Source organism: Octopus sinensis, linkage group LG10, assembly GCF_006345805.1.
Source record: "Octopus sinensis linkage group LG10, ASM634580v1, whole genome shotgun sequence".
NCBI classification, from domain to species: Eukaryota; Metazoa; Mollusca; class Cephalopoda; order Octopoda; family Octopodidae; genus Octopus; species Octopus sinensis.
The window spans coordinates 87,254,371-87,272,045 of NC_043006.1; the positions used below are offsets into that span (position 1 = coordinate 87,254,371).

The following is a 17,675-nucleotide window of genomic DNA, read 5'->3' on the forward strand; positions in this document are numbered from 1 at the left end:
TCCACAAACACAAAGTGCACATTTGCCATGCCCACAGGATTCATTCATCTCCTGTTTTTGTCATTTTTACTATATCTTACTAGGGACGTTCAATAAGTAATGCCCCTGACCTACTTCCCATAGCAGTAGAGCAACGAAACTTGGCACAGTTATTAGTATTTTTCTACATAGGAACCACCCAGAGTTACGCATTTCTCCCATTGTTTGATGCAGCTCTGGAGACCGTTTTTTTAGGAGACCCCAGCTTGGTCTTCCAACCACAACGTGACTTCAGAAATCAAGGCTGCATAATCTGGGAACTGCTTTTCTTTCAAAAACAACTTCATGGCTGGGAAGAGGTGAAAATCAGAGGGTGCAAGGTCAGGAGAGTAGGGGCGATGAGTTCATAGCCGCACGCCTGTGCTTCTGATCTGGCGATACGCAAGATGTGGACCGGAGCGTTGTCCTGCAGGAGGAGTATGCCTTTGCTGATCTTGCCCCACCTCTTGATTTTGATAGCTTCTCTTAATTTTCTCAAAAGTGAAGCATAATAGGCTCCTGTAATTGTGGTACCCTTTGCCAGGAAATCAGTCATCACTACTCTGTCCTGGTCCCAGAAGACTGTGAGCATGACCTTGCCAGCGGAGGGCTGCACCTTTGCCTTCTTTGGAGGTGAGTCACGGTGCTTCCACTGCATTGACTCGGCTTTGGTCTCTGGATCATAGTGATGGACCCAGGTTTCATCCTGTGTAATCAGTCTTTTGAAAAATTTTGACTCATCTTCTTGGCACATCTCCAAATTCATCCTCGAGCACTCGATGCGTTCTTGCTTCTGGAAAGGTGTGAGCAGCCTGGGAATCCATCTGGCAGACACCTTTTGCATATGCAAATGGTCATGAATGATAGTTTCCACAGACCTGGTACTAATCTTGACCTCATGGGCTATTTGGCAAATAGTTATGCGTCGATCTTCCAAAATGGCAGCCTCAACTTGACGGACAGATGCCTCATCAATGGCAGAAGGGGGGCGACCAGATTTGGGAGCTGTTTCCACAGAGTTCCGACCATGTTTGAATTCACGATGCCAGCGTTTTACAAGGTCATATGATGGGGCATCATCACCATAAGTTACTTTCATTTCATCAAAAGTCTCCCGTGGTGTGCGTCCTTTCAAATACAAAAACCGGATCACTGCTCGACACTCAACAGGCTCCATTTCACACTTGACTTAGTTCAAACACCTGTAAATCAGAAACCACAATTAGTTCAGAGCTGTAATTTTTCACTTAATCTATAAAGTTATAAATAATTGCATATGCAAAATTTCAGCTAGATCAAACAAATGCAAGTGGGTCAGAGGCATTACTTATTGAACGCCCCTCGTACACAGCTCTCTCCTTATTCCATGGTAAATACTTTCCCAGCCACTCTCTCTCAGAGCTGCACATATCTCACAAGTTGCCCTGATTCACATTTTTCATTTGCTCAAGTTTAACATCAATTGTTTCAATGTCAATTGCAGTGTGGAAGGTGTTTATAAGCCATTTAAGAAACACACAAAACCGTTAGATTCACTTCAACATTTAAATTTAATTTGTCAAAATATTTTCGTCGCTTTGAGACCGCGACCTGTTCACTGACAAAGTTTCATGCTGAAAATATGCACACAAACACATTCACATATATAAATGCAACTAAAAATTACATAAAAAAAACGTTTCTATACTGGTTTCCATTACGTTTCTGTGACAATACTGGGTACCATCCCCAAGTGTTAAGTCAATCATATCAACACGAATATCTATTTTATCAACCTGTATTTTTCAAGCCACAATGTTATGGAGCATAAATAGTTACACAATAACTAACACTTGTATGAACTTAGACACATAAACACACTCACATACATGTGCATATACAAAATAATTTTCAAACACAGGGCTTGAGAAAACTAATAGTTGAATATCTTTGGTAAAAATTATTTTATGAAGCTTGCAAATTTGGATGTTTAATCAACCTTGACCAAATTTATGAACTTTTCTAAATAATTCTTGCTGAACAAGCTAACACTATTTCCCTTAAACTTTATCTTTTAAATTGTATATATATATATATATATATATTACAATACCATTTACAAAGTTCTACTATCTATACAAATTATGATCAAATATGTAGAAAATACACAGAAATAGTTTTGCATTTAGGAACAGGAATCATATCAACTTTCAAGGATAGAGTTGAGTACACTCTACTACTTTGTAACTATCTATAAAAATATCTATAAAGTACTAAATTAAATTAGAAAATTTTTCCTTGAGACTGAAGTAATGTGCAAGGAACCATATAGCTACAAAATATAAATATATCTTACTCAGTATGAAATCTTTTCTATACAATGTAATATATCAAAACTGATCCAATGGAGGAGTTTCTATATGGCTTCACTATCTGCAAGAAATAGCAACCAAATTTCTTTCAAATCAAATACTTTTGTCTGAAACAACGAAGATACATTGGAAAACATGGTGCAAAATAATCATAAAAGAGACGTAATGGTTAAGACTAGAAAACTGATGTTCAAGGGTTATTGCTGTGAGTGTGCATAGAAATTTGCTTGCAAGCAATTCTTGTCTTTCTTGGCAAAGTATAAGTATGCCCTTATGAGGAAATGTTACTCAAATTTCTTTAGTAAAAAAAGTAATAAATTTCATGGTGTAAAGTTTGTGCACTAATTGTAAAATGTAGGCACACATGCAAGAGCACAGCATAAACATAACGCTGTTCATATAGATTTGCCCAATGATGGGAAGAGTTTAGGTTAAACAACAAATTTATATCTCCTTGTTTCTTTCTGTGTTCCTTTCTGTGGAAGAGCGTAGGCTAGAAACATAACAGACTTTTTCAATTCCTAAGTGTTATACTTATACATCTGTTTGTTTTCTACACCACCTGTCTTTGTCTTTCGTTTTTTTTTGTGAATTCTCCCCCTATATATATATATATATATATATATATAGATAGATAGATAGATAGATAGATAGATATACATACACATACACATATATGTGTGTGGGTGTATGAGGGTGTGTCTTTTATCTTTTACTTGTTTCAGTCATTAGACTGCAACCATGCTTGGGCACCACCTTGAAGAACTTGACTCGATCCCCAGTACTTTTTTAAACCCGGTACTAATTTTATCAATCTTCTGTAGAATCACTAAGTTGAAGGGATGTAAACACACCAACACCAGTTGTCAAGCAGTGGTGAGGGACAAACACAGACAAAAAGACACACACATATACAGGGAGCAATGGATAAAGTGTCACCATTTTATATTTTTAATTTTGCACATGTGCATTGTAAGTTTTTGATTTTATCAACTGCACAGTATAGTACTACATAGTATAGTAGGGTCAGTTGGGCACTATTTGTGAGGTAAAAAGCCCCATGATGCAATTCACTCTGCCATAGATTTGGAATTGACATGCTGTACTGCTTGGCATTCACACTGGAAGCTCCAGTCCAAACATTTCAGAGTGTTGGGTGTCAATGTGAGTCCCCAAAACAAGTGATGAGAGTGATAAAAATTAAACATCCAGTCAACATCATAGTGATGGTGACATTATGCCTCCATTCACCTTCCCACACAGCCTCACACACAACACGGAGGTCTACATCAAGTGCTTGGAAGAAATAGTGCTGTCCTGAGTCAAGTGTGTGGCAAGTGGTGCTGCCCTGGGTCAAGTCTGTTGCCAGACATAGGGAAGGGACCCTATGTCTGGCAACAAGACTCTGCACCATGCCACACAAGTGGGAGAACCCATGTTATGGTAGACAGACAATTTTTGTGACCACATCATCCTTAATATCTGGCCACCTAACTCCCCAGACTGCAACCCTCTTGATTATTATGTGTGGGGTGCAGTTGAGCGAGAGACCAAGAAAACTTGTAACAGCAAAAATGAACTGAAGGCAAGGATCATTGGAATGTAGAAACCTTGGATATCAAACCTTGGAATTTAAAAACCTTGGAACGTAGAAGAAACCTTGGATATCGAACATTGGAATGTAGAAACCTTGGATATCGAACCTTGGAATGTAGAAACCTTGGGTATTGAACTTTGCAATGTCGAACTTTGGACCCAAATGTGACACAGAAATTATTTTAAAACTGACAAGTAAAAAGTTCTGACAAATTCCTGGAGCATAGAATAATTCCATAAATGCCTAACACAAAGCTCAAAGTGCAGGAACTAAACAGACAATCATAGCTTCCAGAATCCAACTGAACAAAACTGTCGCAAAAACTGAGGTGGGGAGTAAAATTATCTCTATTTATAAAGTTTGCTGGCGGGTAGCCAATTTGTCATAGTTTCAGTTTTGGCTAATAACTATAGCGTCCCCCATTTTAACAATGGACTTGCAGCATGAAAGCTGTTTTCCTGTTTACTTCACATTATAATTTATAATTTCATAACAATGTCCATCAAATTTGAGAATGAGTAAAGACAGAGAAAAATTATTGAAATGCAAAAAATTCATATATGAACGTGAAAAGTACACATTCTAGTTTAGAGAAAATTACGTAATGAGCTTTTGCTGTTGTAACTGTTAAGAGAAAGAAAAAAAAAGTAGGAGTTGAAAGGAAGACAATACTTAGACGAAAAATTTTTGTGTTCGTGCTTAGATGCATGTTTACATACACAGATACATACATATATACACACATATACATACATACGCACATATATACGCACAGATACACACATAATCACACACGCACATCCAAGTATATGGGCATATACATATAACTAGATACACACGCATATGCCCATGTATGGACGAATATATACATATGTATAGGAACTCATATACAAAGGTACACACGTGTATATATGCATAAATATACGTACATAGCATAGATAAATATGTGCATATATTCATAAATAAAGCAAGATGCAGAAGTCTGTGCAAAGATTGACACACACAAATGTATTAATACACTCGTATATACACATAAGTAAATATATATACATATATATATATATGTATGTATATATATATATATATATATATATATATATATATATATATATATATATATATATATATATATATACATATATACATATAAACATATATACATATATGTATTCATATACACACATAAACACATGCCTGCATACACGTATACACATATTCACACTAATATATAAATACACCTACAAAAACGCAAATGCACACAGATGAATACGTAGACATATATATACGCATACATACACATATATACATATACACACATACATACACACATATATATATATATATACATATATATTAATAATGTGTTTACTATTTATTATTATTGTTTACAAACAATACACAATGCGTGAACTACAATACTCTCCTGTATATATATATATACGGCGGCGAGCTGGCAGAGTCGTTAGCACGCCGGGCGAAATGCTTAGCGGTATCTCGTCTGCCGTTACGTTCAGAGTTCAAATTCCGCCGAGGTCGACTTTGCCTTTCATCCTTTCGGGGTCGATAAATTAAGTACCAGTTACGCACTGGGGTCGATGTAATCGACTTAATCCGTTTGTCTGTCGTTGTTTGTCCCCTCTATGTTTAGCCCCTTGTGGGTAATATATATATATACACACACACACACATATATATATATATATATATATATATATATATATATATACAGGAGAGTATTGTAGTTCACGCATTGTGTATTGTTTGTAAACAATAATAATAATAATAATAATAATATAATAATAATAATAATAATATATATATATATATATATATATATATATATATGTATACGTATATACATATATGAATCTAGAGTACAAGATCATATGCTAAATCCAAGTTATTCAATTATAGTTCAAGTTTGTGTATATTAAGAGTTGTGGGCACCATGTATACATCAAATTATGTATGATCGGGATTGTAATATGTGAATGTGTGCTTAGCTTCATGTAGGCATCTGGGTAGTTGTTCCTTTGTTAACATTATCGAGAGTGACTCCTCGGAGCATAACTGGTATTTCCAGATATAGTGTTTTTGGGACTTGCATGTCTAAGTTTGGATCATGTGACATCGTATTTTGTCTTCGATTCCTTAAGCCTCCAGATAAAATTGGCCAGTGATGTTACATGTCCTTTAAGGATATTTTCAAAGCTGGTGATGTGGTTTAATTTTTCAAAAATCGATACCACAACCACATCACCAGCATTCGAAATATCCTTAAAGGACATGTAACATCACTGGCCAATTTTATCTGGAGGCTTAAAGAAGCAAAGACAACAACACCATATCCTGGAAATGTCTGTTATGTTCTGAGAAGTCACTCTCGATTATGTTAACAAAGGAGCATATTATAAATAAAGTCATTGAACAATTACCTAGATGCCTACATGAAGCTAAACAAACATTCACATATTACAAGGCCAACCATACATAACTTGATGTATACATGGTGCCCACAACTCTTAATACACCTGAACTTGAGGAACTATATTTGAATAACTTGCATTTGGCATATGATCTTGCAATCTAGGTCTGTATATGCATATGTATACATATATATGCGTATATGTGTGTGTGTATGTATGTATATGCATATGTGTGTATGTATTTATGTGTGTGTATATGTGTGTGCATGTGTATATGCATACATATAAGCATATATGTGTGTATGTGTATATATGTATATATATGTGTACATATATGTGCATATATATCTATACGTATATATATTTACTTATGTGTATATGCGAGTGTATTAATAAGTGTGTGTGTGTCAAACTTTGCACAGACATCTGTATCTTGCTTTACATATGAATATATGCACATATTTATCTGTTATGTATGTATATTTATGTATATATGCATGTGTGTACCTGCATATATGAGTTCCTATATATACTTATGCATAACACCCATACATGTGTGTAATGTGCATGTATCTAGTTGTATGTATATGTTCATATACTGGGATGTGCGTGTATGAATGCGTATATATGTATGTATCTGTGTATGTATATATGTGTCTAAGCACAAACACGAAATATTTTCGTCTAAGTATTATCTTCCTTTCAACTTCTACTTCCTTTTCTTTTCTTTCTCTTAACAGTTACAACAGCAAAAGCTCATTATATCATTTCCTCTAAACTAGAATGTATACTTTTCACATTCATATTTGAAAGTTTTGCATTTCAAAAATTTTTCTCTGTTTTTACTCATTCTCAAATTTGATGGACATATAGCAGTACGTAAGCCAACTCAAGAAATCTCTAATGTGACTTTTTATAGATCTATCTGAAGAGACCCAGAATGGGTCAAAACATATGTTGTACCCAATAAAGTCTATTACACATTCCATTTCCTACTTTATTAATACCATATATACAGGGGTTGGACAAAATAATGGAAACGCCTTAAAATTTCAAACAAATTTAGTTTAATATGGGGTGGGTCCTCCTTCGGCAATAATTACAGCTTGAATTCCATGAGGTATGGACTCGTACAAAGTTTGAATTGTTTCCAAAGGAACTTTTGTCCGTTCTTCAGCTAAAACAGTCTCCAGTTCTTGTAGTGATGTTGGTGGAGGATTTCAACTCCTTACTTGTTTTTCTAAAATGCAACATAAATGTTCAATAATATTGAAATCTGGGGACTGTGGTGATCTGATAAGATATTCAGCTTCACTAGAATGGTCCTCGTGCCATTCAGTAACAACTTCAGCTGTGTGAATTGGTGCATAAGTCATCCTGAAAGATTGTGTTTCCCTCTGGAAACAGTTCCGCAACCATAGGATGAATTTGATCAGATAAAATGCTTAAATAGCCTTGACTATTAATTCTGTCATGAAGGAAAATCATTGGGCTGGTGGATTTCCAAGATATAGCCCCAAGATCATCACAGATCCTCCTCTATGTTTAACAGTTGGAAAAAGGCAGTCTCGGTCAAATGCTTCTTTTGGCTGTCTCCACATGTATACTCGGCCAGTGGTTGAAAATAAGACAAAGGATGACTCATCTGAGAAAGTAACATTTTTCAACTGCTCTAGGGACCAATTCTGTAGGTTTTTACTCCACTTTAAATGCTTTGCTAAGTTTGTTTTTGAAAGTAGTGGTTTTCTGATTGCAGCCCTCCCATGAAATCTGGCTTTGTGCAGCTCCCAGCAAACAGTTTTTGTGGGAAATGGGTTCTCGAGGTGGTCATTAAGCTCTGCAGTAATTTTGACAGCTGTACATTTGTGGTCCTTTCTAACAATTTGTGTAAGAGTCTGATGGTCCCAATCTGAAAGTTTTGGTTTTCTTCCACAATTTCGTTTTGACGAAGAGGTTTTTCTCTCTTTCTCAAAGACTGTCTTAATTTTGAGACAGTACTTCTTGATACACCAAACATTTCAGCTGTTTTTGTTACGCTACTGCCTGCCATACAAGCACTGACAATTTGACCTCTTTGAAAGTCCAATAGAGTTGCCATTTTAATGAATTTTAATTACCTTTCCCTGATGATATCTGAAAAGAAGTAGCAATTTTAGCAGAACATATTAAGCAACACTAATAATAAATCAAAAAACATAAAAATAAACAAGCTTTTGATGGTTTTATAGATATTTCAGAATTGTGATGCTATGATGCTATGCTTTAACCTCTTCAATCTTTCTCCCTCCCACTCCTCCTCTCTCTTCGCCGCGTGTCCCCCTCCTCCTTCCCTCTTCCTTGCCTATAAAACAAAATTCCTTTACACGTGGTTCCCACTATTGAAAAGACTGCCTCCACGCGCTGCTACTACACTTTCGTCCTTGCCAGCAAAAGGCTTCTTCGTTCGTCCCCTTGTGTGGTTGATTTCCTGTATAGTATTCCTGTTATTTTCTCGTTTTGTAACTAATTGTACTTTTTGTACATGTATTTTATTTTTGCAGTTTTATTGTTTGTCTATGCCAGAAAAAGGCTTTTTCGTTCGTCCTCTTGTGTTTGTTTTGTACATGTATCTTAATTTGCAGTCTTATTGTTACGTCTGTTTGTGTTCGTACTCATTTTGCCCCGCTGCTTGAAATTTTATTTAATTCTCTCGCAGGAAGGCCTATTGGATTAGTGTTCTGTTATGCCTTCGAAACATGCCTGACTCCTCTAGCGACAGCTGATGACGGGGGTTTGTCCTTGTGTAGCTCGTCCTGTATTTGTTTTCGTTTTCTTGTTTTTCGTTTTCCGTTTTCTTGTTTTTTGTTTTTGGCTTTTTCCGTTCTACGTCTTATTGTGATGTCCTGTACTCCCTATAATTATTTATATATGCATGTATATATAATGTAGATGTAGGTACGTACATATATGTTTGTATGTATGCATATATTTTTATTTATCTCCTATATATATATATATATATATATATATCAGATGCCATGATAGATCGTTAGCCACTACACACATTTTTTTCCTCTCCTCGTTTTTTCTGTGTACCTTTCTGTAGAAGAGCGTAGGCTCGAAATGTAAAAGACTTTTTCTTTTCCTGAGCACTATACTAATACATCTGTTTGTTTTGTACACCATCTATCTTCGTCTTTTGTTTATTTTCGTAAACTTTCCCTCTCTCTCTCTCTCTCTCTCTCTCTCTATATATATATATATATATATATATATAAAGATATAGATATGAGGTCGCTTTATGTGCCTTAGTTAAGTTGATAGGTAACCTCACTTATGAAAACAAAATCACATCATAAACTCAATGAAGTAGTTGGCATTAAAAAGAGTAGATAGCTATAGAAACCATGGCAAAATCAGGCATTGGAGTACAATGCAGCCCTCCAATTCCTCAGCTTCTATAAAACTGTCCAATCCATGTCAGCAAGAAAGATGGACTTTGAGAGATGATGATGATGATGATGATGATAATCATCATCATCATCATCATCATTTAGAGATGATGATGATAAATATATACACCATTATCATCTTGATGTGTGTGTGGGTTACAGAAATAAAACCATAGCCTGTGGAAATTATGAGTGACCTGACCCACCAAAAAATATTTTTAGAAGTTTGTAAATTAGGATAAACTTGGATACTTTATACAAATTTATAAATTTTAATAAATCCTTTTGCCTGAAGCAGACAAGCACTTGCTTCCTTACACTCTGGCATTTAATTTTAAATGCATATTTGTGTGTATGTTTAATAGAACAATTTATGAAATTTATAAAATCTAATGATTATATATGTTGAAAATATACTGAAATAATTTTACGATGAGGAACAGAAATCAAATCAATTTATAGAATAGAAATAAGAATATTTTAGTTCCTTATTGTGGATGAGATTGAGATTTACTTTACATTATCAGCAACATCTAGAGGTTCCATAAAATGATGGTACCAGAAAATCAATTATCTTGAGATAAGATTTAGAGAAACACAACTCTGGTTTCTGCTCAATATACAGATTTCCATTGTAAGTGTCATTCTGTCTAATAGTGTTGTAAATAAAATTTCAATGATGCCTATATATTTCTCTCTCTCTCTCTCTCTCTCTCTTCTCTCTCTGTATGTATGTGTGTGTATATATAAATAGATAAATCAATATATATGTATGTATTTATAAGTAAAATAAGACAAAGTAGAAAATGCTAAAATAATTTTATCATGAAGAACATTTTAGTACCGGTTTCAGTCTTGGCGACTTTCTCAACCTAGTGTAAAGCATGAAAAACAATTAAATAGTGAAAAAATTAAGTTAAATGGTTTTTTTAAAAAATATTTCCATAGTTTTCAAATGCAAGGGACATTTTCCTTTTTTCTGTCTGTCTCTCTTTTTTACTCATGCGAGATCTTGGTAGCAGGTAGCAATAGCCCTAATATTTGATATGAATTCTTGATTTTGTTTGTTTAAGCAGCAATAGTAGCTGAGAAAAGAAGAAAAAGAAGAAGAAGAGGGAGTAGGAAAAGAAGAGAAAGAATAATTATAAAATGCGGGAGTGGTATGACAGTAATAGGATGTTGGTGGAATTGTTTTAAGTGGTCAAGTGACCTAAAAGTGATCTGTTGTGGTTGTAATAGTAGTGATTGGAATTGGTCTGAATAAATTCATGGGTAGTGACTGAATATATCGTTTTTAATATTTGCGTGGGTATTATTCTAAGGCTCTTGTAATAGTGTCGTTTGTGGTGGACGCATTCAAAAGGGGTTTATATTTTGTGATAAAATATGACTCTTTACTAATGCGCTGACTACAGTTCGCATCATCCCTGAATTTATAAAGGGGAACATTTCTGAAGCTGGGTTGTTTGTTAGTGGTGCAAATGCCAATGTGTTCACTGAATGTTATTTTTCTGTATTCCCGAATTTTGATCTGGGATCTATGTGGGCTGTTTTTGGTTTGGCCTATGTATTGCTCTCAACACCCAGAGCAATACGTAAGCCAAACTAAAAACAGTCTACTGCTTAAACAATCAAAACCAAGAACTCATATCAAATATTAGGACTACTACTACCTGCTACCAAGATCTCGCATGAGTAAAAAAGAGTGACAGAGACAGGCAGAAAAAAGGAAAATGTCACATGCATTTGAAAGCTATGGAAATATTTTAAAAAAACATTTCATTTAATTTTTCCACAATTTAATTGTTTTTCATGCTTAACTGAAACTGGTACTAAACTGTTCTTCATGATAAAATTATTTTACCATTTTCTACATTGTCTTATTTTGCTCACATATATCAACTTGTGTGTTCTTTTCAATCTTCTACACACCACACACACACACACACACACACACGCACGCACACATATATCTTTTATCTTTTACTTGTTTCAGTCATTAGATGGCAGCCATACTGGGGCACCACCTTGCAGTACATGTTTCTTAAACCCTGGTACATACTCTGTTGATTTATTTTGCTAAACCCCTAAGTTATGGGAATGTAAACAAACCAACACTAGTTGTCAAGCAGTGTTGGGGAATAAACACACACACACACATACAATGGGCTTTTTTCAGTTTCCATTAACGAAATCCCCTCACAAGCTTTTGTCAGCTTGGGTCTAAAGTAGAAGACATAGGGTGCCACTAAGTGCAATTGAACCCAAAGCCATTTGGTTGCAAAGCAAGCTTCTTACAATACATCCAAGCCTGTACCTACCTATATAGATAAATCAAACATTGGGTGATATGCCTTTTGAGCGTTGGGCCTCATGGGGGCAATGTGGCCTATACTGGTGTCACCTAACTAGCACTCGTACCAGTGACACATAAAAAGCACTTTTTGTATGCTGGGCCTCAGAGAAGCAATGACAAATGATGTGCTGAGAAGACCTATCAAGCCAAGTGAAATCAGTTATGGCAGATATTGGTGTCATGCAAATTGACACCCATGCATTTGGCACATAAAAGCACTCATTAAACTCTCGGAGTGGTTGGTGTTAAGAAAGGTATCCAGCTGTAAAAAACCATGCCAAATCAGACTAGAGTTTTCTGCAGCCCCTCAGATTACCAGCCCTGGTCAAACTTTCCAATCCATGCCAGCATGGAGAACAGACATTAAATGATGCTGATGATGATGGTGGTTATATATAAGTTGGGCATATATAAGTTGAAAGCGGTGAGCTGGCAGAAACGTTAGCATACTGGGCTAAATGTGTGGCCGTATTTCGTCCACCGTTACGTTTTAAGTTCAAATTCCGCCAAGGTCGACTTCGCCTTTCATCCTTTCGGGGTCGATAAATAAAGTACCAGTTACGCACTGGGGTCGATGTAATCGACTTAATCTCTTTGTCTGTCCTTGTTTGTCCCCTCTATGTTTAGCCCATTGTGGGCAGTAAAGAAATATATATAAGTTGGGCATAAATGACATCAGATGCAGTGTACAAGAGAGACAACTGAACTGGTATGGTCATGTGATGTGTATGGACAAAGACAGCTGTGTGAAGAAGTGCTAGTCTCTAACAGTGGAGGGAACCTGTGGAAGAGGTAGGCCCAGGAAGACATGGGACAAGGTGGCGAAGCATGATCCTCAAACGTTGGGCCTCACAGAGGCAATGATAAGTGAGTGAGACCTTTGATATGCTGTTCTTGAGAAAACTCGTCAAACCAAGTGAAATCATAGTCATGGCTGATGCCAGTGTTACATAGCTGACACCCATGCCAGTGGTACATAAAAAGTACTTATTATTTACATTATTTACATTTGACAGATATTTGTCCTCATCTTGTTTGTTGTTAACACAACGTTTCAGATGATATACCCTCCAGCCTTCATCAGGTATCTTGGGGAATTTCGAACCTGGGTTCTCATTCCTAAGGTATTTTTTCTCATCTCTTAAATATAGAACTGTATAAAAAGTACTCTTCTAAAATTGGGTGATATGTCTTGCTTGAGAAGGCCCATCAATTGTTCAGTGATGGTCCCCCAAGATCAGTTCATGAATTTTCATGATGTTTTCATTTATTCAGGAGGTTGATGGAAGCCTTGAATGAAGTTGGTCTTCAAGTGATAAGTGACCATTCCTAAAGCATGAAAACCACTTGTAAACTTGTGTCTTGCTCATGGCAATGTCCTTGTAAGCTGTTTGAAGCATGACAACTGTTTCAGCTGCTGTTTTTCCCAGCAGAAAACAGAATTTCACGGAAGCACGTTGTTCCTTTGTTTCATCCATTGCAAAAATCAATAAACAAGGATGCACCATGTGGTTGTACAACTTCACTTGATGATACTGGTTAGCATATTAAAGTTTTGGGGTTGCATCAAGTGACTTCTAGTGGCAGAAGCCAGAATTACAATGGGCTTGTCCCACTAGAACATTTCCTGTTACTTTTGGGTATCCTCTCTTATATACGGCAGTGTGGTAATAAGCTTGCTTTCTCACCATACGGTTACATGTTTAGTCCTACTGCATGGTACCTTGGGAAAGTGTCTTCTACTATAGCCATGGGCCAACCAAAGCCTCATGAATGGATCTGGTAGATGGAAACTGAAAGAAGCTTGTCATGCATGTATATATATATATATATATATATATATATATATATATATATATATATATATATATACACATATATACATACATACTTTATTTAAAAGCAGCAGAAATATAAAAGCATATTACTCTACTTCTGGTATTTGAGTACTCTTTTTTCCACCTTGTTTCACATTTATGTGCTTACTCCGGTATATATATTTATGTATATATATGTATGTATATATATATATGTATATATACATACACATGTGTGTGGTGTGTGGGGGGGATGTGTGTGTGTCTTTGTTTCTGTGTTTGTCCTGTGACACCACTTGACAACTGATGTTGGTGTGTTTACATCCTCATAACAGTGGTTTGGCAGTTGAGACTGATAGAATAAGTACTAGGCTTTAAGAAAAAATAAGTCTTGGGGTCGGTTCATTTGACTAAAACCCTTCGGGGCTGTGCCCCAGCATGACTGCAGTCAAATGAGTGAAACAAGTAAACAATAAAAATATGTTTCCTTATATACATGTGTAAAGGCTGTATGCAAACTGTTTTCACTTGTTATTGTCAGACAAGTGTAAAAAATGCCAAACTGTAATTTAGTAGAAGCACACACAGCCTAAGAGAATGTTTCAGAGAGGAAATAAGGTAATCTTTGGTAAATTTATGTTACCAGTAACAATGTAAGAAAAATTTACCATCCTTAACAGACTGAACTGAAACAGAAAGATCTGGGAAAGTTTATTGCATGTGGTCATACCTACAACAACAATAGTAACCAAAATATATGATACAGATGTTGATGACAATGATGATGATAATGATAATGGTGATGACGATGGTGGGTGTAGGGTGGTGATAGGAAAGACGATAAATCTTCCGTTTTGCTCAACAAATTTCCACAGTATCTACCAGCAATGATATTGTTGAAAACAGCACTATACAGACTACTGACACTATAGCAGATTATTCTTGTGCTAAGCTGGTTTACAACCATCTAATTTGCTTCTTGTTAGCAGCCTATGATAACACAACAGATCAAGTATTTAACAATTGTAAAAAGCTTTACAAGAAACAGGGAACGGGTTTTAAAACAACCTTGGCACCATCCACCACCATGATTTCATCTCCATTTCCATCAGCAACAAAAAGAAGCCATATCTTTCATGATAAAATGATTTTTCTGTTTTCCTTTTTTTTTGGTATTTTCTTTCCAAATAAAATATTTTTCATGGCTATGTCTGCCAATACATATGGGAAGAAAATTGAGAAACTTTGAAGTACCAATATATTTCAATTTTCACTGAATATCTCACTGGAATGAAATACTGTTTATCTTTTCTCACTAGTAATTTCCAAAAAAGGAATTTTTTTTACATATATTTTTTTATGCCATTACTACATTCCAAGTTCCAGTTTCCAAGGATCAACCCTTAAAATTCACCTATTATTTAGATTTATTGCTTACTAAAATACTTTGGCCATCATTTCCAATAAATTGCTATTGTAATAAACATCATGGTGAACAGAATCACCATTAGTCTAAAGAAGACAGAAAATGAGTGGTGTAAGGTAGAATTATGACTTACACAATAATTGCATGTAAAGGCATGTGACAAAGTGGTGTGTTTGGCTCATGATCACAAGGTTGAGAGTTCAACTCCTGGATGGGGCAGTATATTGTGTCCTTGAGCAAGGTACTACGTTTTATGTTGCTCTCAGTTGCTCAACTATAATCTACATTAGCTGGACACTAGTTCAGTCCTCTCTTCCTTTTGCTGTCACATCCTAGACAATCTGTTGGATCAAGTGTAATGGAATGAGGGGGCATCTATTTCTACTCATGACTACAGAGGCACCAAAAACAATTCGTGAAAGCATGGTTCATGTTAAGCCATTATCATTTGCAATTGAGAGCTGGCTGTGCTATGTTATATGCATTCAGGCAAGTACATACGAGACCAAGTGAAAAGTGCATACGCTGGCTATGAAGAATTTATGCTAGAGCTGTGAAATCTTCCATGTATTAATTCTAGTACTTCTAATTGATAACTGTATTGTTTCTTTCCAGATAAACTGACATCTGACCGTTCAAGGAAGACTTCAAAAGTGTCTAGTAGAGACTTCTCTTGAAAATAGTCAAAATTTGGCATTGTGTACCTGTAGAAAAATAGCTTAGACCCCCAAGGCATTCATGCTGACACGGTTGCTACATTAGGAGATGATGCTCCAGCTTATCAACAGTGCAAAAGTAGGCAGCTGAATTTAGGAATAAAAGGGAGAGTCTTGAAGTTGCCCCAAGACCAGGATGTCGTGCAACTGCTGCTGCCACAGATAACATTGACCATGTTCACCACATGGTGAGGGATGACAAGCAACTGACTACAAATCAAATAGCCGATGCTATCAACATTTCCAGTGAGAGAGTTGAGAATATTCTGCACAATGAGCTTGGTATGACAATGGTATCTGCTCAGTGGATGATACATCTTCTGATCAAAAGTGCACCAGACTGATCACACCATGGGAAAATTCGACATCATTTGAGGCAGATCCATTTGGTTTTCCTTTAATGTTTCCTAACCAAGGAAGACTGCTGAATTCATCACTTTGAACTAGAAACAAAGAGACAATCCATAAAGTGGATAGACCTCTCCTCACTTGCTCTGAAGAAGGCCAAGGTCATTTCATCTGCAGTGAAGGTGACACCATCAGTTTTTTTGGGATGCAAAAGGCATTGTGTTTATTGACTATTTTCAAAAGGGCCACACCATCAAAGGAGTGTATGATGCCAACTTGCCTCAGCAAGTTGGCATAGTACTCTCCATAACTGCTGAGGCACTTATGAAAAGCTGTCAAGACTGAACGACCATGAAAATTGATAGAAGGGGTCTTATTCCATCAGTAAAATCTTCCAGTACACAAGTCATTGAGTTCAATGGCTGCTGTTCATGACTGTGGTTTTGAACTGATTAATCACCATCCCTTTCTAATTCATTTGACCCTTTCTAACTCATCTGTTCACCAACATGAAAAAACACTGGGATGGGAACCAGAATCGTAGTGATGATGATATCATATTTGATGTTGATTACTTTTTTGAAGAATGAGATGAAAACTTCCCTACCAGTGGGATCCAATGGTTGCAATACCAGTGGAAGATGTGTGTGGACCACCAGGGTGACTATGTTGAAAAGTAAACCTCACTTGGTCTCATTCCATGAGAATATCTCGGTCCGCCTATGAAGTTTTCAGTAGACCCTCATACACACACAAATACCCATCATCATTGTTTTCTGTCCACTTTTCCATGATGGTACAGGGCAGATGAGACTCTGTCATGAAGTGTCTTACAGACAGATGTTCTTCTTGGTTTCAATCTTTTTTGTTGCTTCTGACACCACACAGTGATTGAGTATAACATATAAAAGCTCGTGTTAATACACATACATAAACATACAGACAACTGTATATCTTTCTCACTTCAAATTTCACATGGAGTGGTAGTGGCACCATCATGGCAAAATGGTATGCCATGGAAATTTTAAACTTCTGAAGTATACCCTTCTCCAGACCTAACTGACAAGTTGAGAGGAAGAGAGAGAGGGGGATAGAGCGAGAGGGAGAGAGAGCAAGAGAGAGAGAAGGCAAGAACTGAGTTTTAGAATGACAACACTGTATCCTGCCTGTATGCTGTAAGAGCTTAGAA

General features: G+C 36.2%; 1 protein-coding gene across 1 annotated transcript in view; it reads right to left on the reverse strand.

The window, feature by feature from the left end:
- LOC115216696 (endoplasmic reticulum aminopeptidase 1) overlaps nt 1–17,675 on the reverse strand; it is a 1,296,444-nt gene that overhangs the window by 766,162 nt on the left and 512,607 nt on the right. The window lies entirely within an intron of this gene.